Source organism: Pelodiscus sinensis, chromosome 1 (genome assembly GCF_049634645.1).
Source record: "Pelodiscus sinensis isolate JC-2024 chromosome 1, ASM4963464v1, whole genome shotgun sequence".
NCBI classification, from domain to species: Eukaryota; Metazoa; Chordata; order Testudines; family Trionychidae; genus Pelodiscus; species Pelodiscus sinensis.
The window spans coordinates 50526516-50553089 of record NC_134711.1 but is presented as its reverse complement, the minus strand read 5'-3'; positions in this window follow the sequence as shown (position 1 = coordinate 50553089).

The following is a 26574-nucleotide window of genomic DNA, read 5'->3' as shown; positions in this document are numbered from 1 at the left end:
GTTGTATTTTTATGTATTTGCATGCTGAGTAATTTTCTATAAAAACTTTTTTTTCCATGTGGGAACTTAGCTTTAGGATCATTAAAACTTTTAAAATATTGGAATAGTTTACAACATCAGTCCATCAGGTTACTCATACTTCTTATATTAAGGGATTTTTTTTAAACGGAAGTGTATTTAGAATTCAGTTTGGTCCATATATAGGTTACATTGCTAAAATGTGTTCAGATAAGCTTCCCTTCCATCAAGATTTAAGAATGGTGCATATTCTTTCACATAACTAAAACCCTTTGTTAGACTGTCATTGTTTATAACCAAGAAATATTAGATAATGTACTCATCATTCTTCCTTTAGTCACAGTGTATTTCTGACTCTTATTTAATGTTGTCTGTTTAGCTTCCTTTCTGTCTATCTGTATCCATGTGCACTTGACTATCTCTGTGTCTACGGTGATTAGGGGATGGGGATATATTGAAATCTACTAGTTTACAAAGAATAACTTTTACAAGGTTAAGAAAAAATCATCTCATTGGTGCACCAAGCAGCACCACTTCAAAGTAATCACTCTGTTAAGTCAAACACCACACTTCAGCTTTGTGATTTAAATTATTTTGGCACAGTAGGTAGTATAATCATTATTATCTATGGTTACCACTAGTGTGTTCACATTTACATTAATGTGGAGCCAAAATTATTCAGATTCATTTATGGTACAAACAACTTCCAATGTTTAGTGTATTCAGAAATGTTTTTCACTTGGCTATAATGTTGCCAAAAGCATAAAAGATGAGTTATGAAGGCATATCAGAGGGCAGGAGCAGTGATTAAGATACAATAGGTGCATTGTTTTCATTCTTTCTCCTTAGTATGGTAATAGACAGGAGCTATGCAGAATCTGTGTAGGAAAATTCTGTCTCTTGAGGCTGATGTAGAAATAAAATGCTTGAACACTCTGCTAGCCTATATAGTGAAGCAAAAGAAAACAGCAGATTGATATTGGGAATTTGTTCTTGGAATACAGTGAGTAAGTAACATGAGCACTTTGGCTTCCTTTGCTCTTCTGCTTGAACCTTTTGCATGCTGAGGACAAGTACATTTTTCACCAACATTTTCTTCAGGAGGTTCTCTGTTCACCAGGAAGAAAATCATGTTTGGGATTTAAACAAATCTGTACTCCATAGTTACAAAATAGATGCACTTACACAATTTTCATGTGTTTCATGTGTCTTGCATGTTGGTGAAACCTTCCCAACAAAACAATGCAGTCAGGTACACAGAGATTACCATCTGTGCTAGAGCTCAGCATTTCTCAAAATGGAGTTTGCAAAGAAGTCCACCTTCAACACCTTCCTCTCGCTCCTAGGGTATGTCTAGACTACATCCCTTTGTCGCCAGAGGGATGTAAATTAGACATACCAACATTGCAAATGAAGCGGGGATTTAAATTTCCTGTGCCTCATTTGAATAAAAATGGCTGCCGCATTTTGCCAAGTCAGCAGTTTGTCAGCAAAAAACAGCTGTCAAAACAGGGATCAGGCGACAAAGGCTTTCTTTGTCCCCCAATCCCCATCTTGACAGCCTCATTTTGCTGACAAATTGCTGACTCGGCAAAACGTGGTGGACATTTTTATTCAAATGAAGCGCAGGACATTTAAATACCCGCTTCATTTGCAATGTTGGTATGTCTAATTTACATCCCTCTGACGACAGAGGGCTGTAGCCTAGACATACCCATAGTGTTTCCTGAATGCAGGAGAAACAACTCTTCAGTGGCTTGCAGGAGGTGCTGGGAGGGAGGGGGGAGAAACAGGGATGGAACACACTGTGGGGAGGGAGTGGAAAGAGCAGGGACAGAGGGTGGAGCAGAGGTGGGAAGAAATGGGGAGGAGGTGGAGCCCTGAGGGTAAGGGTGATGAGGGAGTGGAGCCTAGGGCTGAGTAGAGGGTTGGGGGGGCCATGAAAAGTTTTAAATGAAAAATAGAATTCTTGTGTTGCTAAAGTTTGAGAACGACTGTCGTCGCTGTTTCCTCACCACCACCCTCTTTTGTTGGAAACCATGGGGGGAAAGGGAGGAGCAAGGAATAATGTGTATATATATGCATGCAAATCAGTGAGGTAAGAAGTATTCATATCAGTCTTTGACTTCATCTAAACTTAGCTTGAATTCAAAGGACATTGTCTGTCTGAGTGCTTTTTCCACCATGCAAGTGCCCTTATATTCTTTTAGGACATATGAGTCATCCAGTTTGAGAAATGAAAGTCATTGGAGGTCACCATTTCTATATATCAAATTTTAGCTTGAAAGAAAAGTGAGTAGACTGCAGAGGTGAATGTTATTAGCATTAAAAAAACCTTCCTAACTGTCAGGGTGGTTAAACACTGGAATAAATTGAATAGGGAGGTTGTGGAATCTCCATCTCTGGAGATATTTAAGAGTAGATTGGATAGATATATATCAAGAATGATCTAGATGGTGCTTGGTCCTGCCGTGAAGGCAGGGGATTGGACTCGATGATTTTTCAAGGTCCCTTCTGAGTCTATGATTCTATGATTATCTACCCAAAAGATGGGCTGCTATCAGTTAGTGCCTGCCTGTAGAGATGCATGGTAAGGGACAGAATTCAAGTGAAGCCCAAACAGATGAATTTAGGGGAATAACTTATTCCATTCAAGATGATCAATGGAGCAAGAGCGGGAATGGAGATAGCTAATACAAGGGCACGGAATTCTGTACAAAAGGAAACAAACAGCTTTCTGTATTTAACAGCACATCAACAGCTCATGTGTAATTAGAAGTTCCCCAGAGGACCAGCTTCCAACTACTATGAAGTCAGCAATTTGCATGTTGCTCAATTGTTAAACCATTCCCGAGACAGTGTGGCTGGCTGCATGAGCTGGAGAGGGTACTGCTAAGCCAACCTTGATAACAGAATGAACCTCTCCAAAGCCATCCCTGGAGGGGGAGGATGCAGGGCCCAGAACAAATCAACCTCTATGGGCCTCCCTTTAACATTTTTATACCAGTGATATCTGTGAGGGTCCAGTTCTGGAAGAGGAGGGGACTCCTGTTCTGGAGGGTCCTGGAACAGGGAGGGGTCAGCCTCGCATTGGCATGTTCTGGCAGCCACTGCAGCAGCAGGTGATGCCAGAAGTCAGTGGGATAAGGTGGAGTGGAGCAGGCTGGGGTCACCTCTGCTTGTCCTGGAGACTGGGACCAAGCCCTGTGATGCTGAGCAAGAACAAGAAATACAATGCATGCTTGACCCACTAGTGCAGGTCTGACCCTGTCCTCCCACTCCTTCTGGTGCCAGACTCCCTGCTAACCTCATCAGCCAGCTTAGCCCCCTGCACCCTAACCCATCCCCTCAGGATGGCATTGTGCCTCCCATATGATACATACACACTGAAGCCTAGGGCTCCCCCAAAGCACAGGGCCCAGAGCACTTGCTCCAATTCGCCATATCTAGAGAATGTCTCTGAACCTTCCCTGAGAGAAATCAGGCAATTAGAGTACAAAGGGAGTAGGACATTTCTTTTGCTGTGAGAGGGGGGGAAATTCAGGAACCTGGCAGTGCAGGGAATAGACTCAATCAACTGCAGCCTTCCTTGCCAGACCACAGATGTTGCTGGACTAGAGATTCCCAGTTTGGAGAAGTTCAACCTGTACATTGTTATGCGTTATGGTGACATTTTATGAACTTTCACACCCATTCTACAGCTGATCTTACAATTAGGGTAAATGTGCCGGCCCAATCATTACAACAGTACATTGGCCCAGAATCTCAATATATACTCTGAGCTCCATGTGGGGATTCGACAAAGCTCTCATCCAACCAATGTACTAGCCACTGCAAAGGGGCATATGGTGACACCATAGAGTAATATGGATAAAAGCCATAGTGCATAAGGTTTTTGGTACAGGTATGTGTTACACTCACAAACTTAAATCTTGCTGTGTGTTCTCAAATGTTGGCCCTAATATATAATCACTTTTCAGCATATGCTAGTATTTTAATGCAATGCTTTTTTATAGGCTTGTGGCATAAGCAGGAAACAGAGAAGAGTTTCTCTAATAGAGATTTATGTGGTTTCTCTACTACCTTAATCTTTGCTTCCATGATTTCCCCTTTATCTCTCCCTCTCATTATACACTTGCCAACCTATTTCATTCATTTTATACTCTCATTCCCTATCAGTTGCTATGATTCTATGTAGCTTTAATAAACTGGATGTATGGGAGTATGGTCCTTCTTTAACTGGAGTGGAAGAGCTTTCATCATGCAGAAGATTGTTTCTGTCTGTCCTTTTTCAGTATACACTAGTTACAAATTTATCCCCACTATTTTCTGCTAATATGTCCAGGTAATGTATCTGCTTTGAACTAAATGATGCAGTAAATTTGATCAATCTGTGTGTATGATACAAATATTCTAGGAAATTTTCCAATTCCACCTGATTCACTTTCCATCATAAATATTGATGTATCAAATTCAAGGTGTCTGAGCCACAGATTTATACTGAGCCAAAAAAAAATATCTCAGGCTATATTACAATCTAGTCTGTACCCGATTCTGTCTAATGGTTTCTATAATAAAATGTATGCTTATTTTTGTTCAGTACTGGTCCTGCCCATAATGGAATATGGTGTATTTGTGTGTTAGCGGTTGGCCGGGGCAGTGAGTAGTCTGTGAGCCCTATCACACACCCGAGTCAACTGCTAGGACAGAGTCCCTTCGCAGTGGGCAGCCGGGGAGGCTGACGGATGCCCCAAAGATACACCTGAGTCTTTGACTGCTAGGACAAAAGTCCCTTCGCAGCAGGCAGCCGGGGAGGCTGATGGGCGCCCCAAAGATACACCCGAGTCTTAGACTGCTAGGACAAAAGTCCCTTCACAGCGGGCAGCCAGGAAGGCTGACGTGTGCCCCAAGGTGGTGCAGAGAGAGCTTATTACACCCAAGTCTTTGACTGCTAGGACAAAAGTCCCTTTGCAGCGGGCAGCCTGGAAGGCTGACAGGCACCCCAAGAGTTTGCACTGGAAAGGCGGCACAACCCAATGCTCAGCTCTTACTGCGTTTACCCCTGACCAGCTGTGATTCTTTTAATTGTGTCTGGTTCTGTTATAGCAACAGGAGGAGTCAGGTTGAAAGCTTAAACAGTTAGTATTTTATTGTTACAAGGCAAGCTTAGCTGTTAAATGTTACAGATAACACAGCCACTACAAAAGAACAAGACAGAAATTACAATAAAAAGTCACTTACAGGTACCATGAAACCCTTTTGGTTCTCTGAGCTCTTATTAAATGCGTGCAAAAACAGACACCTAGCTGGTATATTCTTATCCCTGCGATCTTTACTCCAGCAAAGCCAGCCTTTCTCTCAATCCCAATGGGAAGCAGTCGGTATGACATGAAGGCATCCCTAAAGTCTCGGAGGTCCAAGACTGCCTGACCAGCAGGTATATGGGTGGATCTCCAATTAGAGTGGAGCACAGGGCCCTACTTTACACCACTGTGGTCACGTAGATGCTTCTCTTGTCATTAAAATGCCAATTAAGTTGGAATGTCTTTGTGACACCCATTCCTACAGGAGGTCCAAAGCTTAATTTGCACCTGTGAGGTGGAGGTAACTAAATCATTAGGGCCAGACATCCTTTTTCTGATGGGGCAGCAGATTCCTCTTCTGGGACGGTGTGTGTAGTCGTATCAATACTGGTACCAGCCAAAGGTAGCCCAAGGCCCCCGACCGCCTGCTGGCCCAATTGCCGCTGTTATTTGGTTCCTATCTAGCATCCAGGGCCATTGTTATTCCAGCACCCTGGAGGCCATGGAGCCTTTGAAGGCAGTTTCACTCTCAAGGATTCTCTCTCCCAAGGATGTCAGAGAGAGGAGGGGGAGGGGAGGTTTCTGTCTGGCTACAGTGTGTGTGTGTGTGTGTGTGTGAGAGAGAGAGAGAGAGAGAGAGAGAGAGAATATGTCTAATTCACAATTATTTGAGAAGCATCTGCTTGCTCACAGATCTACATGGACAATATTAGTTAATGCGGGAGAGAGGAAGTAGGTGGGGGGAGCTGGCACATCTTGTGCCTATTCAGATGATCAGTAGTGTGCTGGTAATGTGATTGAGCAAAACTTGAACCCATCTTTACTGAAAAACAATGTGGAGCATATGGGCAAATGTGTGGAATCTGGAAACCTTGGGAGGTGCACTGGGAAATATCAGCTTAGAAAAGGAATTCTGGGATTAATTATTTGGGGCAATGACCATTTGTATATGTGTTTATGTATAGTGCCTAACGCCATGGGGCCCAAGACAGGGCAAGGATTTTATCTATTACTCCAGAACTAATCCTGGGTATGTCTACACTACCACCCTAGTTCGAACTAGGGTGGTAATGTAGGCAACCAGAGTTGCAAATGAAGCCCGGGATTTGAATTTCCCGGGCTTCATTTGCATATTGCCGGGCGCCGCCATTTTTAAATGTCCGCTAGTGCGGACTCTGTGCCCTGCGGCTACACGAGGAATAGGAATAGGAAGTCTAATCCGAACTACCTAGTCCGTGCTGCGTGTAGCCGCGGGGCACAGAATCCGCACTAGCGGACATTTAAAAATGGTGGCGCCCGGCAATATGCAAATGAAGCCCCTATTATCATTGTTGATGCTAAGAGGCAGATGTTTGGTTCCTCTCACTCTAGCTGCAACCTCAGCAAGGCAAGCCAAATGTACTGTGGAGTTACCCAAGAATGCTCTTGAGTAAGCTTCCAGTTGTGCACTGAGGGTATGTCTACACTACCATCCTAATTCGAAATAGGAGGGTAATGTAGGCATACCGCAATTGCAAATGAAGCCCAGGATTTGAATTTCCCGGGCTTCATTTGCATAAAGCCGGCCGGCGCCATTTTTAAATGCCGGCAGTTCGAACCCCGTGCCGCGCATGGAATGAGGAGTACAGCTAGTTCGGATTAGGAAGCCTAATCCGAACTAGCTACTCCGTGCCGCGTGTAGCCGCGCGGCACGGGGTTCGAACTGCCGGCATTTAAAAATGGCGCCGGCCGGCTTTATGCAAATGAAGCCCGGGAAATTCAAATCCTGGGCTTCATTTGCAATTGCGGTATGCCTACATTACCCTCCTATTTCGAATTAGGAGGGTAGTGTAGACATACCCTGAGATACTTTCAGGCTCAGAGGATGTGGCCACAACTACTCTTAGCTAAGATTAGTACACATTAATAGTGATGAAAATGACAGGCTTTGCTTAATAGCAGCTAGCATCATGAAAGAACTAGCATACTGTGGTCATGTCACACAATGGCATTTTAACGTAATTACTTATGCATTTCCATAATGCATTTTTTCTAATATCCTAATTTTTGCTACCAATTAATGTCACTGAAAGTTGGGCCATAAATGGTGGATGTTGCACATTTGATCTATGTAATGCCTGGGGGGTGGACACAGAGTTGACCTAATAACTCTGGCTGTCTTTCCTCTTGCTTGAATACATGGTCTTATTTTGGTTGCCTGGATTTTCACATTCCCGTTCTGATGGAGATGCCTCTATTAGCACAATTTTACAAGACATCTACATTTTCTAATCTTTCAGTTCGCTAACCTTTTTCTTAACTGAAATCCCAAAATCCAAAATTTTATGGATATAAGATATGAATTTTCTCACTGTCAATCCAAGGGCTATGGAGGAAAAGATGGATCTCAAAAAACCCAATCATTTATTTCTCCCTTGCAATGTTGTCCTCCCATTTACACTGCTTGGACACACTTTCTGTTTATGGCTCTCTGTGTCTGTAATAATGCTGTTGGTATTTTAGTAAAGGTAGTAATAGAGCTTCAGGACTCTTAAATATAAATCTCCATTGCAAGCTGAGATAACAATACCTGATATGCTCTTAGTTTTTTATAAGCTTTTGATTACCTGCGAATAAAAATGATAGTGCCAGCTATCGCACAAAATAATAAATTACAACTCTTCGGTGCATCCCTTGTTCCAAGATAATGATTCTGCTTTTACTGTGTCTTCAATTGTTGAAATAGTTTCTATCTTTCCTTTTTGTCAGATGTATCCATTGTTGTTTTCATGATAGCTTATGTACAGTCACATATTTATCTCCCTTGTTTCTGGTACATTCAACCAAGGCCCCAAAACTACAGAAAATAACGGGCTGCAAAAACACACACTGTTTTCCTTGGCTATTTTTTTCTCATTCTAAAATTCAAATATAGTGGAATCACATTATTCTATTAATTGTCTACCGTGATGTCAGTATTTTTCAGCTATAATTTCTCTTCAGCTAAATCCTTTTCTTTGCATTTAAGTACATGCACATCTCTAATTTTTAACAAAGGAACTCAATAAAGACCTAGATTTCAATGAAATAATGAAATTAATGATAAGGTGGGTACTTGCTAACTCAGCATAGCAAAAGGCAATCATAGATAAGAAATCATACTTTATCCTAACTGTAGCAGCAGTGCGCTACATAACTGTTTTTTATAAGGATTATTGCTTTATTTAACAAATAGGTGAAGAAATAGGCTTGCTGAACTCTAAAAATGTGTTGCTGAAGTTATTACAAGGTAATGTATGCCACAGAAAGATAGCACTGTTATCTCACTGTCTTCTAAAACTCCAGCTTTTTTCAGTAAATCCAGCCTTGTAAATGCAGACTTCGCTTCAAAAAGGCAACTCATAGCTTTTATAAAGCAATATAAACCACTAACTTTGAGAATAAGCTGATGAGAACAATATAGTTAATTGCATTGACTCTGAGCATTGCAAGTGGGCTTTTAGAATAGTATGGGAATTTAAATCCAGCTGTCTGTCATGATCAAAACCAAGCACATTAAAGGAGGGTTTGGATTTTTTTACATTTTAATGTGTTTTTATAAACATTGTTCTAAGCTGCAGAGGATTCAAATCACTATTCTAGTTGTACCTATGCCTTACAAGTTTTGTATTAAATTAATTAGAAACAACACTTCCTACTATTTGAATGATGCCTACTTTCTCTAATCTATTTTCAACATCTGCAATCCAGGAAAATCTGAAACATCACATTCTTTTACCCATACTTCCTTTTCTCACCACAACTTTTCTGAAATCCGCAAGATGAAATTCAGTTAGACAAGTACAAAATACTATATATTGAAAGGAAAAATCAAATGCACAAATACAAAATGAGGAATAACTGGCTAGGCAGCAGCACTGCTGAAAAGAAGCAGGGCAATAGAGAGGATCATAAACTGAATATGAGTAAATATTCTGTGGTGTATTAACAGGACTGTAATATGAAAAACATGAGAGGAAATTTTTCCACTCTACTCTGCATTGGTGAGGCCTCGTCTGCATTATTGTGTCATAAGGGCATAAGAATGGTCATATTGGATCAGACCAATAGTCCATCTAGCCCAGTCTTCCAAGAGTGGCCAAAGCCAGGTGCTCTAGAGAGGTTGTACAGAACAAATAATCACCAACTGATCCCACCCCAGTTGCCCATTCTTAGCTTCTGGCAAACAGAATTAATGTCCAGTTTTAGGCAGAAATATGAGGACAAACGGGAGAGAATCCAGAGAAAAGAAACAAAAATGTTTAGTCATGAGAAAATACAATTCAGTGGGGACTTGATAACGGATTTCAAGTATTTTAAAGGTCATAAAAGATGGTGATTAACTGATCTCCATGTCCACTGAAGATCAGACAAGAAGTAGTGCCTTACTTAAGATAGTGATAGAAATGTAGCCGTGTTAGTCTGGTGTAGCTGAAACAAAATACAGGACTATGTAGCACTTTAAAGACTAACAAGATGGTTTATTAGATGATGAGCTTTCATGGGCCAGACCCACTTCCTCAGATCAAATACTGTAGTGGAAGAAAATAGTCACAGCCATATACACCAAAGGATACAATTTTAATTATATCCTTTAGTATATATGGTTGTGACTATTTTCTTCCACTATTTCATCTGAGGAAGTGGGTCTGGCCAACGAAAGGTCATCATCTAATAAACCATCTTGTTAGTCTTTAAAGTGCTACATAGTCCTGTACTTACTTAAGATAGTTAGGTATGGGAATAAATTACTCAAGGAAATATGAAGTCTTCTTCACTGGCTATTTTACACAAGGGTATGTCTACACTACAGCACTAATTCGAACTAACTTAATTTGAATTAGTTAATTCAAACTAAGCTAATTCGAACTAGTGCATCTAGACCTAAAAACTAGTTTGAATTAGCATTTTACTAATTCGAACTAGCATGTCCACATTGAGTGGACCCTGAACCAAGGTTAAGGATGGCTGGAAGCAGTGCTGGCAGGGCATCAGATTAGGACTTAGAGCGTGGAGCTGCTGTCTCAGGCTAGCCAAGGGCTGTGCTTAAAGGGACCCAACCCCCATCTCAGACAGACAGTTCTCAGGGGTTCCCCGCTTACAAAGCAGTCCTGGCCTGGAGTACCCTGAGTGCCCACACTCGGCACATCACAGCACTTGGCCATCAGCCCGGCTGCACTTGCCACAGGCTGCCATTTGGGGGAGTCAATCAGGGGGCTGCAGGAGAGTTTCCACCCCAAGGAGCCCGCAGAGCCACCCCAGTCCTCCTCATCGGGGGCTCGTACCCCATTCCTCCCTCACCTCCTTCCACTTACCCGTCCCTAGCCCCCCTTCCTGATATACAAAATAAAGGACACGTGTGGTCAAAAATAGAAACTCTCTTTATTTAACAAAACTGGGGGGGGTATGTCTACACTACCACCCGAGTTCGAACTAGGGTGGTAATGTAGGCAACCAGAGTTGCAAATGAAGCCCGGGATTTGAATTTCCCGGGCTTCATTTACATCTCGCCAGGCGCTGCCATTTTTAAATGTCCGCTAGTGCGGACTCCGTGCCACGAGTCGTGAAACGAGGAGTAACGGTAGTTTGGAAAAGGAAGCCTAGTCCAAACTACCTAGTCCGTGCCGCGTGTAGCCACGCGGCACGGAGTCCGCACTAGCAGCCATTTAAAAATGGCGGCGCCCGGCGAGATGCAAATGAAGCCTGGGAAATTCAAATCCCGGTCTTCATTTGCAACTCCGGTTGCCTACATTACCACCCTAGTTCGAACTAGGAGAGACTGGGAAAAGGAGGTGGGAGAGGGGAAGAGAGAGGGTGAGAGAGGAGAGGGCAACTAAAATGATCAGGGGTTTGGAACAGGTCCCATATGAAGAGAGGCTAAAGAGACTGGGACTTTTCAGCTTAGAAAAGAGGAGACTGAGGGGGAATATGATAGAGGTCTATAAAAGCATGAGTGGTGTGGAGAGGGTGCATAAAGAAAAGTTCTTCATTAGTTCCCATAATAGAAGGACTAGAGGACACCAGATGAAATGAATGGGTAGCAGGCTTCAAACTAATAACAGAAAGTTCTTCTTCACAAAGCAAATAGTCAACCTGTGGAACTCCTTGCCGCAGGACACTGTGAAGGCTAGAACTAGAACAGAGTTTAAAAAGTCGTTAGATAGCACTCCATGGACCCGACCTCCATGACTTTATTAGCCAGGGGGTAGAAATGGTGTCCCTGGCCTCTGTTTGTGGAAAGCTGGAGATGGATGGCACAACACAAATGGCTTGGTCGTTGTCTTCGGTCCATCCCCTCCAGGGTACCTAGCGTTGGCCGCTGTTGGCAGACAGGCTACTGGGCTAGATAGACCTTTGGTCTGACCCAGTACGTCCATTCTTATGTTTTTAAGTTCAGGGCTCAGGGTCGGGGACTCACTCGACCACCTTGATTTTCATGCAAACCTGCTCCTGGGTGGCCAGGCTGGCAGCTATACTGCCCTAGACGGCCACTTTCCTATGCTTAGTGCGAAGGTCGTGGACGTTAGAGGCTTCCCCCCAAACCTCGATGAGGTCCACGATGTCCGCACTAGACATCCTGGGAGCCACCAGCCTGGTCCTGGGAAGAGGCTGGGTGGCAGCGGGTGGCTGGCTCGTGCAGTGCCAGGTGCAGGGTCTGCTGGCTGGGTGCTGGCAGGCTTGCACCTGGTATGGGCACTGTAGCCAGACCATGCCCCTTTAAGGGCTCCGGGGCCGGGAGGGGGGCAGACGAGTTTCCCTGGTTTGGCCAGAGAGGCGACCAGGGAAAGCTGGGAAGGGCTAGCCTCCCACTAGTTCGAATTAAGTGGCTACACAGCCCTTAATTCGAGCTACTTAATTCGAACTAGGCGTTAGTCCTCGTAGAATGAGGTTTACCTAGTTCGAATTAAGCGCTCCGCTAGTTCGAATTAAGTTCAAACTAGCGGTTTGTATGTGTAGCGCCTATCAAAGTTAATTCGAACTAATGGCTGTTAGTTCGAATTAACATTGTAGTGTAGACATACCCCAACAGATTAGACAAACATCTGTCAGGGATACTCTATCTTCCACATCTACATATACTTGTTCCCTTCCTAGCCCCACATATCTATGATTTTATGGTTAACATTATTACAAAATAATTAAAAATTCAGGTCAACATCTTTGGGTCAGATTATGCTGATAGCATCTGAATGCACATCTAAATTTGTTAAGCCCTGTATGGGTCAGCTCTGCTCCCAGAATAAACTGCTATGCAGCATAGGGGAGGGTAACACAACCAGGTGCTTAAGATTTGTAAAGCTCTCAAAGATAAAAGACTAATGCTTTTTTTCCCCTTGTGTCAGACCTGCGTAATCCCACTGCTGAAAATGGGAGTGCTACAGTGCAGCCAGATTCAATGATATCTCTGTGCTATTTATTAATTTGTCACTTTATAGAATTGTTTTTTGTAAACAAATACTACAGTTTATTTTTTTTCAAGTAACACTACAAAACAGCATTCTCTGCCCCACCCTTTCTTTTTATAGAAGCGTATTTTAAAATTGAATTTCCCTCTGATAATCTGTGACCTTTTCCCTATCTCACTCTCCCAAATCTAAGATATGTTAATTTGGCTATTCCCTCCTGCCCTATTTGACTTATCTCTAAGTAGAGATACATCAGTAACTTCTTTGGCTGATTGCTTAATCAATGATTGCCTCATGCTAGGCATGCAACATATGAACTGAGTGACTGCCCATACACTGACCTATACAATACAAATTACAGCCTAAAACATGGCCACCCCAACTTGCCAAACAAATAAATAAATAACTGTCCTTTTGTTGACAGATACCAGCATGCTATATTGAGATATTTAAGAGTGACCTGTCTCCCCTGAGACATGTCTACACAGTAACTGGCAGAGCGCTTTTCCATCTTAAGAAAATAGATACCATTCAAGCTAGTGCCTTAAAAATAGCAGCGTAGCCAGGGACAATTTAGACTTAGCCCCTGGGAGCATTGTCTGGACGCTACCAGAAGTCTCTAGCTATGCTATGCCTGACTAAACTGCTATTTTTAACATGGTGACTGAAGCAGAGTTGGCACAAATAAGGGAACTATGCCCTAGGCTGCAGTGAAGACATGCCCTTATAATTTCTTCTGCCTTTCACCTTTAGCATGGGCACATCTCAGAGGATACAACAAAGATTTAGATTTCATTTTTAATCTATAAATCAGGGTTTACCAACCTGTGGCTCTTGAGCCACATGAGGCTCTTTGCTCACAGAAATACGGCTCTCAGGGTTATGGCTTGTTCGGAGCCGCATGCCTGCTTTGTGCATGCGCCCCAGTTCCTGGAGGGAGAAGTGTGTGGCTGTGGTGGTGGCGGCTCCAGTGAGAGCCAGGCATTGGGTTAGAATGGGAAGGGCCTGGGGATACCTGGCTCTGGGGGAGGGGAAGGGCATTGGGTTAGAGTGGAAGGGAGCTGGGGGGGGCTGGGGCTGGGGGAGGGGGAGGGCATTGGGTTGGGGGGGCTAGGGGTGCCTGGCTCTTGGGGAGGGATGTGTGGCTCTTTGCACTACTATCCACAGCTCTTTTGGCTCTTCGTGTCTAACTGGTTGGCCACCCCGCTATAAATGGTGTTTATAATGTGTGTTATTTAAGGTCTGACTTGAATTAAACTGTTAAAGTGAAAAGAAAGGCTCCTATTGACTTCAATGGGATTTTGCTCTGGTGCATAATAAATAAAACTGAAGAAAAAATGGATGTCCACATAATGATGGGCCATGAAAAAATTTAGTTATTCAGCACCTATGTTTAAGGCATATCTATTTATCTATAAGTACAGTAATAAGGGGAAATGAGGACGTTTTATTTTCCTTTATTTGCTTTTGGATGGTTTTGGAGACTGTAAAAGAGAAATGGTCTTACCCCCAATACCTGAATCAGAATATCCATTCTACTATAGTATTTCATCTTCTTTAATAACCATATGGCAGAGATGACTAACATCCATTCTTGTTCTAGTGCTTCAAAAGTAGACATATCTCAGTACATCACTAGTCTGATCCTCAAGTGATAGCCAATGTTATTAACTGAGCCTTGAGATTGGGAATATATTTAAGGAATAAAAATCATGACCGAAACATGCCCAGCATTAGTGGGTGATTAAAAGTTGAAATAAAGCTGAAACATTTAATAAGTGCAAAAGCTATTTATATATTTAGCCCTATAAACATCAATCCTTTTTATTATACTACAATATAAAAAATAAAACCGCAACATAAAAATGCAAAACAAATGCTTTTTATGGCCTCATAAGCGTTTAAAAGTTGTGTGTGTGCTTTGTTGGGATTCTATTTCTATCACTTTAAGGTCAGAAACTGTAAAGTAATTATTCTAGAGAAGGTGAATAATTGTTTCAGGGCTGTGATAAAATGTGACTAATAGCTATTATTATTTAGTAGTTAGTGAGGCGGGACTGAAAATCTGGCTTCTTGACTTCTATTCCTGGGCCTGTTACTGACTTCCTATGAGATCTTTTTCTCTGCGGTGTTGTGAGTATTAATGAAATAATGTGAATAAAGTTTGGATGAAGGCAGGATTCCTGCAATAATCTCTGTCTGGGACATTCCAAAACTAGTTATGGTCCAACAAGCCGATGAGAATGCATCACAATACAGGCAGTTCCTGGGTTACGTACAAGATAGGGACTGTAGGTTTGTTCTTAAGTTGAATTTGTATGTAAGTCGGAACTGGTACATATTGTAGGGGAAACTCTAGCCAAACATTTCTCCAGAGCTCAGTTTTATTCTCCCACACCTCACTTCCCTCAGTCCTTTATTCTCAAGCTGAGGTGTCTGCTGAGAAAAGCCGCTCCGCATCTCCCTGGTCTGCTGGGGGGGGGGGGGGGCGCTAGCTTCGCGTCTCCCTGGTCTGCTGGGGGGAAGCAGCTAGTGCAGGGTTGCCTCACCCCGTTTGTAAGTAGGGATCCGATGTAAGTCGGATCCATGTAACCCGGGGACTGCCTGTAGTGTTCAGCACACTTAATGACTCCCCATTCAGCACTAGATCCAAATCCAGGACCTGGTCCCTACTTCAAAGCTCTCAGTGGAATATACTCCAATTACCTGAAAGACTACTTCTCGGCTGTGATAATTGGGGTCTATAAATATACACTAATTGTGAGCTCGACTGTACAATATGATTGAAAGTTTATAAAAGGTCACAATAAGTTATTATAACAAACATTGATAGGAAAAGGTGTAAAAGAAAAACATAGCTACAAAGATCAAATTAGTGAAAACAGAAAAGCCTGCTTACTGATCTATGTTAAGAGCAAGCCTGGTAAACAAGAACAGTGTGAGACCAAAAATCAATTAATCCAAATGGGGTGTTGGAAATTCAGCCTAACTGGCAGACAAAATAATGAGAGTATAGGCTATTCCACTTGTCTCTCCCTTTTGAGATCATTAAAGAAAGAGACTTTGGGTGCGGTTGGGGGGAATGGCTACTGGAGTGAGCTTTTCCATCATGGCTGCTACCTTCACCACCTCCTGTGCATTCTTGGCCTTTGTCATCATGACCCTGAGCCATCTTCAGACCAGACCAGGCCAGAGAAAGGACTCGGATGGCATAACTCTCTCCATCAGCTCTGGCTGAATCCCAGACACCACCTGAAATGTCTCTTTCTTCCCTCTCACATGTTCTCTTCCTTCCTCATCTTATTTCTTCTCTTTCCTACTTCTCTCCACTCTTCTTTCTGCCTAATAAGAATTGGGCTTAGCCAACCGAGACTATATATTTTGCAATACTGTGGTAAGCCTGTGACCATGAAGAAGCAAGTAATAGCTATGCCCTAAGCAGCCCAAGGCTGGTACAAGTATGCCAGGTCTCTGAGGGCATGTCTACACTACAGAGCTATTTTGAAATAACTCACATTATTTCAAAATAACAAGGTGAGCATCCACACAGCAAGCCCATTATTTCAAAATTATATCGAAATAGCAGGATTCTTATTCCTGAATAATAAACCCCCACTTCACAAGGAATGACACCTATTTTGAAATTTCCATTTCAAAATATGGTGTGTGTGGACAGCACAACAGTGGTTATTTTGAAATAATTGGCCTCCAGGGCTTCTCACAGCTATCCTGGTTGCCACTCTGTCCATACCCCTCAAAACTGTAGTTTCCCTTCCCCTGCAGGCTTTAAAAATGCAGCCACAGGGGAAACTTGCTTGTAGCACAACTCAGACGGTGACAGCCCTGTGCCACAGTGCAGGACCCATTTCTGCAGCAATGGCTGACTGCAGCACTCTCAGGGTATGTCTACACTACCCCACTAGTTCGAACTAGCGGGGTAATGTATGCATACCGAACTTGCTAATGAAGCCCGGGATTTGAATTTCCCGGGCTTCATTAGCATAAAGCCGGCGCCGCCATTTTTAAAAGCCGGCTAGTGCGAACCCCGTGCCGCGTGTAGCCGCGCGGCACGGGGTTCGCACTAGCTGGCTTTTAAAAATGGCGGCGCCGGCTTTATGCTAATGAAGCCCGGGAAATTCAAATCCCGGGCTTCATTAGCAAGTTCGGTATGCATACATTACCCCGCTAGTTCGAACTAGCGGGGTAGTGTAGACATACCCTCACTGAGCCCACCAGGGCTGCTAGTGAGCAGGCAAGACTGAAAGACTACTTCTCAGCTGTGATAATTGGGGCAGAAGGAGAGGGCCCCTTCCTGATCTGGTCCAGAGACCCTGGATCTCATTGAGGTCTTGGGAGAGGAGGCTAACCTCCAGGATCTCCACACCAGGAGCACGAATGTGGGCATATACAGTCGAACATCCATAAGCCTGGGCCAGAAGGGCCACATGCAAACCCAGGAATTGGTGTGCATTAAAATAAAAGAACACAGGTGGGCCTACACAAAGGTCAGGGAATGGAATTCCCATGCAGGGATGGCACCCCAGTCATGCTTCTACTTTGAGCAGCTGCCCCACATCCTGGAAGGGGGGTCAGTCCTTCCCCCCCACCCCATAATGGAGTCTTGCCCCACTGTGGATTCTGAGGGTAGGGCTATGGACGAGGAGGACAAGGAGGAGGAGGTGGAGGAGGAAGACAAATCCAGCCATAGCCCTACCCTCAGAATCCAGGATCTCTGGACCAGATCAGGAAGGGGCCCTCTCCTTCTGCCCCTGGCAGACGCCTGCCGCAGCTCCTTTATTTTCATGCGAACCTGCTTATGTGTTTGTACGTGGCCTTTGGTGGCCAGGCTGGCAGCCATTCGCCTGCAGACATTTGCGTTCCTCCATTTAGTGCAGAGATCATGGACATTGGAGGCATCCCCCCAAACCTGAATTAGGTCCCCAATCTCCACACTGGACCAGCAAGGCACCCGCCTTTTCCGGCCTCTGGCAGGCTCCTGGAAGTTCGCAGACTTGTCCTGGGTAGTGGTGAAGGGCTGGCTGGCACTGGCTGCCTGGCTCATGCTGGGGCCACTGGGTCAGGTGCAGCGACTGCTGGCTCTGGGCTGGCAGGCTTGGAGCTCGCACAGGTACTGTGGCCAGAGTCTACTCCTTTAAGTGCTCTGGCAAAGAGGGGAGGGAGAGGCGTTTTCTTGGTTGTGGCCAGAGTGGCCACCAAGGCACCCTGGGAAGGAATAGAGGCCCCCTATTTCAAAATAAGCGTCTACACAACGCTTATTTTGAAATAGCAATTTCAAAATTGGTGCTATTCCTTTTGGAATGAGGTTAATCAATTTCAAAATAAGCCCTCCGCTATTTCAATTTAATTTCGAAATAGTGGTTTGGCTGTGTAGACTCTGGTAAAGTTATTTCAAAATAACGGCTGTTATTTTGAAATAACTTTGCTGTGTTTCCCTAGCAGTGAAGTGACAAGGGAAAGTCAATACCAGAGCTAGAAGTTGTATTCTCTATCTTCACAGGTTTTTTCTCTTCTCCTTTGTGTATGTTTGTTTTAGAGAGGGAATTGGACTTTAACTATAACAGCAAATGCCAGCTCCCACTCGTCTTTACCTTCTCCTTCACCAATAGGACTGTTGACCCCACCTAAGGGATTGTGAAACAGGTGATTTTTTTTTCCTTCTAAAAATGCTCTCCAGCTAAAGGGAAAGGGACTAGGAGCAAGGATGTTGTTAAACTGAAAGCCTTACGTAATACTTTAGATTTCAAATGCTTTCACTGTTTGTCCTTTTCTGTGTCTTTAATACAAGTGAAAAGGCTTTTTAGAAGTGTGTTTGCCATTGGACTAAGAAAGCCTCTGTGTACTCAACCTTGAATCTTGTTTCATGCTGTGAAATATTGGACAATGATCAAGTTATGTTAACAACTTTGGCCAATATATTCCACCCAAATTAATACAACTCTCCCTCTGAACTACTGCAAGAATATTACAATAGTCAGGGATAATGTAGCCAGTAGAACAAAAGTAAAGAAGTCATGGGAGCTACAGGACAATTGTTCTTGGAGAGAGTGCTGAGCTATGGAACTTCTCATCCAGAAAGATTAAGGCAGAATCATGTTTTGCCTCCTTTTCAAGATACATTTGTGGGCAGAGGCAGAGATTTTTAATTCATAAATATCCCTTTCAAGGGCTAAGAAAGAAATACAGCACACTTAAGGCAAAAGCAGAGAATATTGTCTTTCTTGCATTTTATATCTTGTTATCATAGTGCTTTGTATGCCTGGAATATGTAAATAAATCAGTGAAATAACCTAAATTATTATAAAAAATAACTAATAGTCTTGCAGCACCTTAGGGTATGTCTATACTACAGCGCTATTTCAAATGATCTTATTTCGAAATAGTTAAATAAAAATAAGCTAATTCGAAATAACGCATCTATACACAAAAACTATTTTGAAATAGCATTTTTCTATTTCGAAATACCGCATCCACACTGAGTGGACCCTGAACCGAAGTTAAGGCTGGCTGGAACCTGTGCCGGCAGGGCATCAGGTTAGGACTTAGTGTGTGGGGCTGCTGCCTGAGGCTAACTGAGCTCCCTGCTTAAAGGAACCTTACCCCCACCCCAGACAGACAGTTCTCAGGGTTCCCTGCTACCTTGTCTACCTTGATGAGGGACAGTAAAGCACTCAGGCACATGGAGTCAGAGCTGTCCCTGGGCACGCCGGTGCATCTTGTGGGGTCGTTGCCATCAGCCTGGCTGCACTCACTGCAGGCTGCCATCCGGGGGGTCCAGCGGGAGCTATCAGGATCCAGGAGGCCCTGTGGGAGAGTGTCCACCCCGAGGAGCACTAAGCCTCCCCGGTCCTCCCCACCAGGGGCTCGTGCCCCGTTCCTCCTTCTCATCCTCCCATTTACTCCTCCTTAGCCCCCCCTTTCCTGATGTCAAATAAAATACACATATTTTCATGAACACAAACTCTCTTTATTGAACAAAACTGGGGGTGGAGATGAACCTCTGGGAAGACTGGGGAAGGGTGGTGGGAGAGGGGAGGGGAAAACTTGGAGGAGGGAGTGAGGGGAAGAAGGGGGAGGGGAAGCTCAGCGCTCAGGGGTGGGGGTCTTACCGGACCACCTACCTCCCAACACCGCGTCCCTGGGGAGATGGGGAGGAGGGTGTGGCGGTTGAGGTGGGGGGTGTGGAGATTGAGGAGGGAGTGTGGGGGGGGCAGGAGTGGAAGGAGGAACAGTAGCTGGGGGGGCAGCAGGCACTGGGGTGGCATGGGACAGCATGCTTTGCACTAGGGCCTGCAGGTGTGAGCACATGGCACAGTCCTGGGTAAGCTGCTCCCGGAGGAGCTACAGGTCCTCCTGCACCCAGCCGTGGATAGAACGGTGCAGGGCTCGCAGGGCCCCCAGGTGCTGGTCCCAGTACACCTGCTGTGTGCTGGTGACCCAGAAGAGCCCTTGGGTGCGGGAGGCTGTCCCAGGCGGGGTGGGGGCTTTGATGTCGGCAGGGGAGCGTCCAGACTAGCGCGCTGAGCGGACAAACAGCTGATCAGCTGTTTGTCGGCTCAGCGCGGCAGCCATGTAAATTTAAATGAAGCCGCGATCATTTAAATCGCGGCTTCATTTGCCTTTGCCAAAACAACAAATCTACATGGCTCCATCGACGGAGCCATGTAGTTTAGACGTACCCTTAGAGACTAACAAAAAATGTGTAAGGTATCATCTGAAGAAGTGGGTTGTGCCCACGAAAGCTCACAATACCATCCACATTTTTTGTTAGTCTCTAAGGTGCTGCAAAACTATTCATTATTTTTTATTTTTTTTCGATTACAATCTAACACAGCTACCCCTCTGAAATTAATTTATGCACATTTTGTGCATAAAACTATGTGTGTTACTTTTTACAAATGTAGTTAATACTATCATAGAATGTCTATTATTAATATACTATATAATACTACTAATAATGCACAGGCCTATGAGTTCTAATTTCATATCATTATGCTAAGTGTTGGCCTTTATTCTTATACATACCCAGTAGCATCCTTTTTCTATATTGGTGGGTTTTGTTCACTAATCTATTGTTTTGCTTAAAATAGAAAAATCAAAAGGAATCCAAAGTTCCATTATTCATTTTTCTATCTGAACAGAATTTTCCATATTCTAGCCAGGAATAGTATGCCATGGGATTCTTGTCTTGGATTAATGGAGTCCAATCACTTTCTGTTTGAAAAGTTTTGGTCTGTCACAAAGACAGTTGTAGCATTTTTCAGAGGACCACAAACCATTGTTCAATATTTTGCCTCCTCTTTTCCATGAAAATTACACTATAGATAGAGGGCTAGATTTTGAAGGGAGTGAGAGAGATGATTCTTTAGAATGAAGATGACACATAATTTACTAATGTTAAAGCTTGTTTACACTTACAACACTGCAGCAATGAAGATTCACAAATGAGTCTGTGTTAATCCACCAACCTGAGAGGTGGAAGCTATGTGATGGGGAGAAGCCTTCCCACCAACATAACATTCTCTATATTGGAGGTTAGGTTGGTATGACTGATTGGTCACTCAGCAGGTGTAGATTTTGAACATGCCTGGCCAACATAGTTATACTGACAAGAGTTTATATTTGTAGATCAAGCCTTACATTAAAGTAAGAGCATAGAAGTGGAAAAGTGAAGAAGTCACTTATTCTTTGTGGAAGGGGCTAGAAAAGTTATTTTTCTATTGAAAGAAACTTTTTTTTCTATTGAAAGAAATGTTGCCTTTATATTTCTAGTTTCTCTAGATCAGCGGGGCAAGCCTGTGAGAAGCAGAGTTGCATACAGGCTGCAGTTCTTTTACATGCAGAATTTGGATTAATTGTGAGTGGGAGGTGGTAGTATTCAGGGAACATTTATAGGAACCAAGCCTGGCAGCTTTCCACTGGCAAATGCACAAATTAGAATCAAGATTTGTTCTAGAAGAAATCATTAGTCCCATTGTGTTCCATGACACAACAATGATGGTCAAATGCTTGCTGTACTTTTGGAAGGAAGGAAGGAAGGAAGGAAGGAAGGAAGGAAGGAAGGAAGGAAGGAAGGAAGGAAGGAAGGAACTTGTCTGTAAGAATCAATAGAAAGCTTCCCATTGACTTCACTGAGCTTTGCATAAGGCTCCACAAAAGAGAAAAGGAAGATTAAAGAGAAATAGGTCTCGATCACAATGTATGGGTTAGTTAACTGGAAAAAGTTGTGCTTTTCTCTACAGCAAGACTACTGCTTCTTATAGTCAGCTGTTTATCAGTAAAATTAGTATGAAGCATAATTAAAATAGGGCTTTGATATGAAAAGGAAAACATAAATTAGCTTACCACTTATTTAACTGCTTACTAAAAATATCAGAGAGAAGGTTTTAGACAATTCATCACTAGAAAATTGGCTGTCAGTGAATACAATAATCTCTTTCATCAGAACAATGTACTCATTAAAGAGTATAAATTGCTGCTACATCACACAATTTTATCCACGTTGGTTTGGAAATGCTAATTTTTCCTGGGTGCTTTTTTAACAATTACAAAATTAATTGTACACGATATACTCAGGACTATAAACACCTTTCCTATTAAAGAGTAACACAAGTTAATTATTTTTAGTGGAAAAAACAAGACTTTACTTTCAGAGAACAATATTTCATGAAAATAGCAATACTTCATGAAATCTGTGAGGTTTTCTTCTTTTATATCTAGCTTCTAAATGGCAAGAAATGTATAACTGTACTTAATCATTGTTATTTTATTATTTTAACTTCTAGATTAAACTACAAAATCGTATCCTACATAATTTAGAAATCCATTCTACAGCAAAATAACTCTCAATAGAAAAACAAGATTTAGTTTAAAAAACTCAAATACTAATAAATACAAACTCCTCAGAACCCTTTTCATCAACCATGTGGGGCAAGAGAAACTCCAGGGCATCATAGAGTGGACACAGTTCCAAGAAACAGGAGGAAGTGTTCAACAATAGCTGTAACTAGCAACAATAAAATGAAAAACAGAGGACCAGACAGGCTTCTCTGCTCCATGATGTCAAGAGAAAGCAGCAGACTGGCTTTTGAATTTGGAACTTTGTATGTTATTTTCTTTCTGCTGATGGTTAGTTTGCAACACCTCATCTTGAGGAGTAAGGGTTATTTCAAGGGAAGGGTTTTATCTCGAAATAACCCCGTTTTCTCTCTCAAAATAGCACTATTGCGAAATAGCGCCATAACACAATTATGCAAATGAAACACAGGATATTTAAATCCCCTCTTCATTTGCAATTTCAGGTATCTGCATTTGCATTCCTCTCTCTCGAGAGAGAGGATTTAAGTGTAAACATACCCTGAGTCGCCTGCTGTATAGGGGGAAAAAATGAGTTGTACCATTATCCATGGTTCACTATGTGGTATTATTGCACCTTTAAGTTGTTTAGTATCCCAGACAGGAAGTCTGGGGGGGAGGGGAAGTGTCGCAGAGGCAGGTGAGAACTGCTGCATCAACTAAATATGATCACTTTCAAGAACCTTCTGACTAGAGTGGTTGTTGAACACCACGAGGGACCAAAAGTAAATAGACATTTAAAGAAAATAAACTGAACGGAAGATTGGAGTAGCTTAAAAGCTCCATGAGATCTCAACCTCACTAGACATATGGACAATAACTGGAAGAGTTTTAAACAGTACTTCATTCTCTGCAAGTAATGGGTGCCAGGAAAAAGGAAGATAGCTTTATTTCTGATAGTAGCAGGGTTTGAGGTACTTGGCATGTTTAACAGCTTTCACTTAACTCTGGCAGAGGAAGATAACTATGAAACTGTGGCAGAAATTTGAGTTTGCATCCCTTGTAAAACTGAAACATCTTAGAGAAATTATTTTAAACTGAGGCTCCAAAAAGAAAGTGAAACCGTAGAAGAATCTGTATACTTATCTAAGGCCATAGAGACAGTTTTACTCTTATGGGAGGATAAGGGTCCCTGATAAAAGATTGGCTTGTGACTGGGGGATAGAACAAAAAAATTAGAGACACTACTGGAAGATCCAGAATTAATCCTTAACAAAGCAATTAGAATTTGCCAAGCAACAGAAGTCACGCCATCCTATAGGAAGCTTATGAAGGCACAATTGTAGAATCTAACTGTAATACCACAAGAAATGAAATCTAAGGCAGAAAGTAACACAGAATGCAAAGTCAGAATCAAGCTGTACAAGTGCAACACAAGGCAGGTAAATTCATAAAAGGGAAAAAGGCAAGAAATGGAATAGATGACATCCTTTTGCAAGAGTTTACAGGCATCTGAAGTATACACAGCATGGTCAAAGAAAGCAATAACTGAACCGACAGTTCAGTTCAATAACTTAGAAGAATTCTTCATAGAAACAATGGTTACCACTGGAGCAGAAGATAAATGGACTGTCAACGTGAAAGCGAATGAGACATTTATTAATTTTAAGTTGTGGATAGGGGCACAAGCCAAACTTTTACCAGAAATAGTGTTGTTAACACTAAAAAGAAAACCCCAAAGCAGTGAAAGGTAAACAGGTAAAACGAGGGCTTACAGCGGTGAGTTTATCCCCATTAAAGGAGGAACAAATTAAATGTGTGAGTAAATAACAAATTTTATATTTGTACCAGAGAAAAGAGGTGAGTCATGTCCTTGGTCTTCAGAAGAGGATGCACTCATTGGAGGGGCAAGGGGCCAAAACAATTGAGGAGAGGTTTGAGAACATCTTCTAAGGGAGAGGTTAACTCTCAACAGTGTGCAGAACAATGTTGACAGAGCTCAATCATCCCACAATTCATACTCCTAGAAAAGTTCCCTTTGTCCTAAAGCTTAAAGAAGAATTGGATTGGCTCATTGCTCTGGGAATAATAGAAGAATAAAAGAACCAACAGAGTAGGGTTTCTGCAGAACCCTATTGGTCACTGTAGATAAAAAATGATAGAGACCTTCACTTTTTTATAGACCTCACCCCAAAATATGTGAAAAGATGGACTCCTGATGAAGATGACTGATGCCAAACATTTTTCTACGTTGGATGCACCTGCACAGTGTCATTTGCCATTAGAAACACAGTACACACTTCTGTCCCAACACATAAGAATGCCAGAAAACATGGATTTGCTGTCTGTTGACAATGGTAATATTGATATTTCAAGGAAGAGTCACAAATCCAAGCAACAGTGTAAGATACCTCAAGGAATAATTAATGTTGTTAGTAAGTGTATTGAGTACTCTGGTTACAGGCACTTGCAATTGTGTGTTATGTAAATGTTTATTGCCTGTTCTTGAATTTTGGCAGGGAGAGGAGGGTGTAGTACTGGAAACCAAATGTATAATTGGTTTAGCTTCTCGCACAGAAAGTCCAGGGAAGGGCAGTGCAGAATTCCATGTGCTGATATATAGAAACAGCTGGAGAAATACATCAGTCAATCTCTGTCAAACATTTTAGGCCTACAGTGATTACTGAACATGACACACTGGGTCTGCTGCATTAGTCAGAGTTCTAATTGTTTCCAGGGAGATTGTAGTCCTTAGGGGTGGTGACTGTTACAGGCCCAAAGACTCCTAAGTGCTGTCACAGTGTGTTTGTCATGCTTCTCCTGGCTTTTTCTATATCCACTTATTGGCTTTCATGATAGTTAGAAGAGAAGTACATTTGGGAGACACAGCAGTCTTTTTGTCGTGTGTGTGCACAATGCCTAGCTCAACAGGCTCCACCAGGTAACTGTGTTAGTCTGTATCTGCAAAACCAGTAAGGAGTCCTGTGGAAACTTGGGGTATGTCTACACTACAAAGTTAATTCGAACTAACAGACGTTAGTTCAAATTAACTTTGATAGGCGCTACACATACAAACCGCTAGTTCGAACTTAATTCGAACTAGCGGAGCGCTTAATTCAAACTAGGTAAACCTCATTCTACGAGGACTAACGCCTAGTTCGAATTAAGCAGTTCGAATTAAGGGCTGTGTGGCCACTTAATTCGAACCAGTGGGAGGCTAGCCCTCCCCAGCTTGCCCTGGTGGCCACAATGGGCACCACCAGGGAAACTCGTCTGCCCCCCTCCCGGCCCAGGAGCCCTTAAAGGGGCATAGGTTGGCTACGGTGCCCGTGCCAGGTGCAAGCCTGCCAGCACCCAGCCAGCAGACCCTGCACCTGGCACGGAACGAACCAGCCACCCACTGCCACCCAGCCCTCCGCCACTTCCCGGGACCAGGCTGGCGGCTCCCGGGAGCCTGCCCAGGTCCGTAAGAGGCGAGCACCCGCCTGGTCTAGTGCAGACATTGTGGACCTCATCCACGACGTCCGCACTAGGGACAGGAAAGTGGCTATCTAGGGCAGGATAGCTGCCAGCCTGGCCGCCCAGGAGCAGGTTTGCATGAAAATCAGGGTGGTCCAGTGAGACCCCTGACCCTGAGCGCTGAGCTTAGAATGGCCATACTGGGTCAGACCAAAGGTCTATCTAGCCCAGTATCCTGTCTGCCGACAGAGGCCAACACTAGGGACCCTGGAGGGGATGGACCAAAGACAATGACCAAGCCATTTGTCTCGTGCCATCCATCTCCAGCCTTCCACAAACAGAGGCCAGGGACACTATTTCTACCCCCTAGCTAATAGCACTCCATGGACCCAACCTCCATGACTTTATCTAACTTCTCTTTAAACTCTGTTCTAGTTCTAGCCTTCACAGCCTCCTGCAGCAAGGAGTTCCACAGGTTGATTATTTGCTTTGTGAAGAAGAACTTTCTGTTATTAGTTTGAAGCCTGCTACCCAGTCATTTCATTTGGTGTCCTCTA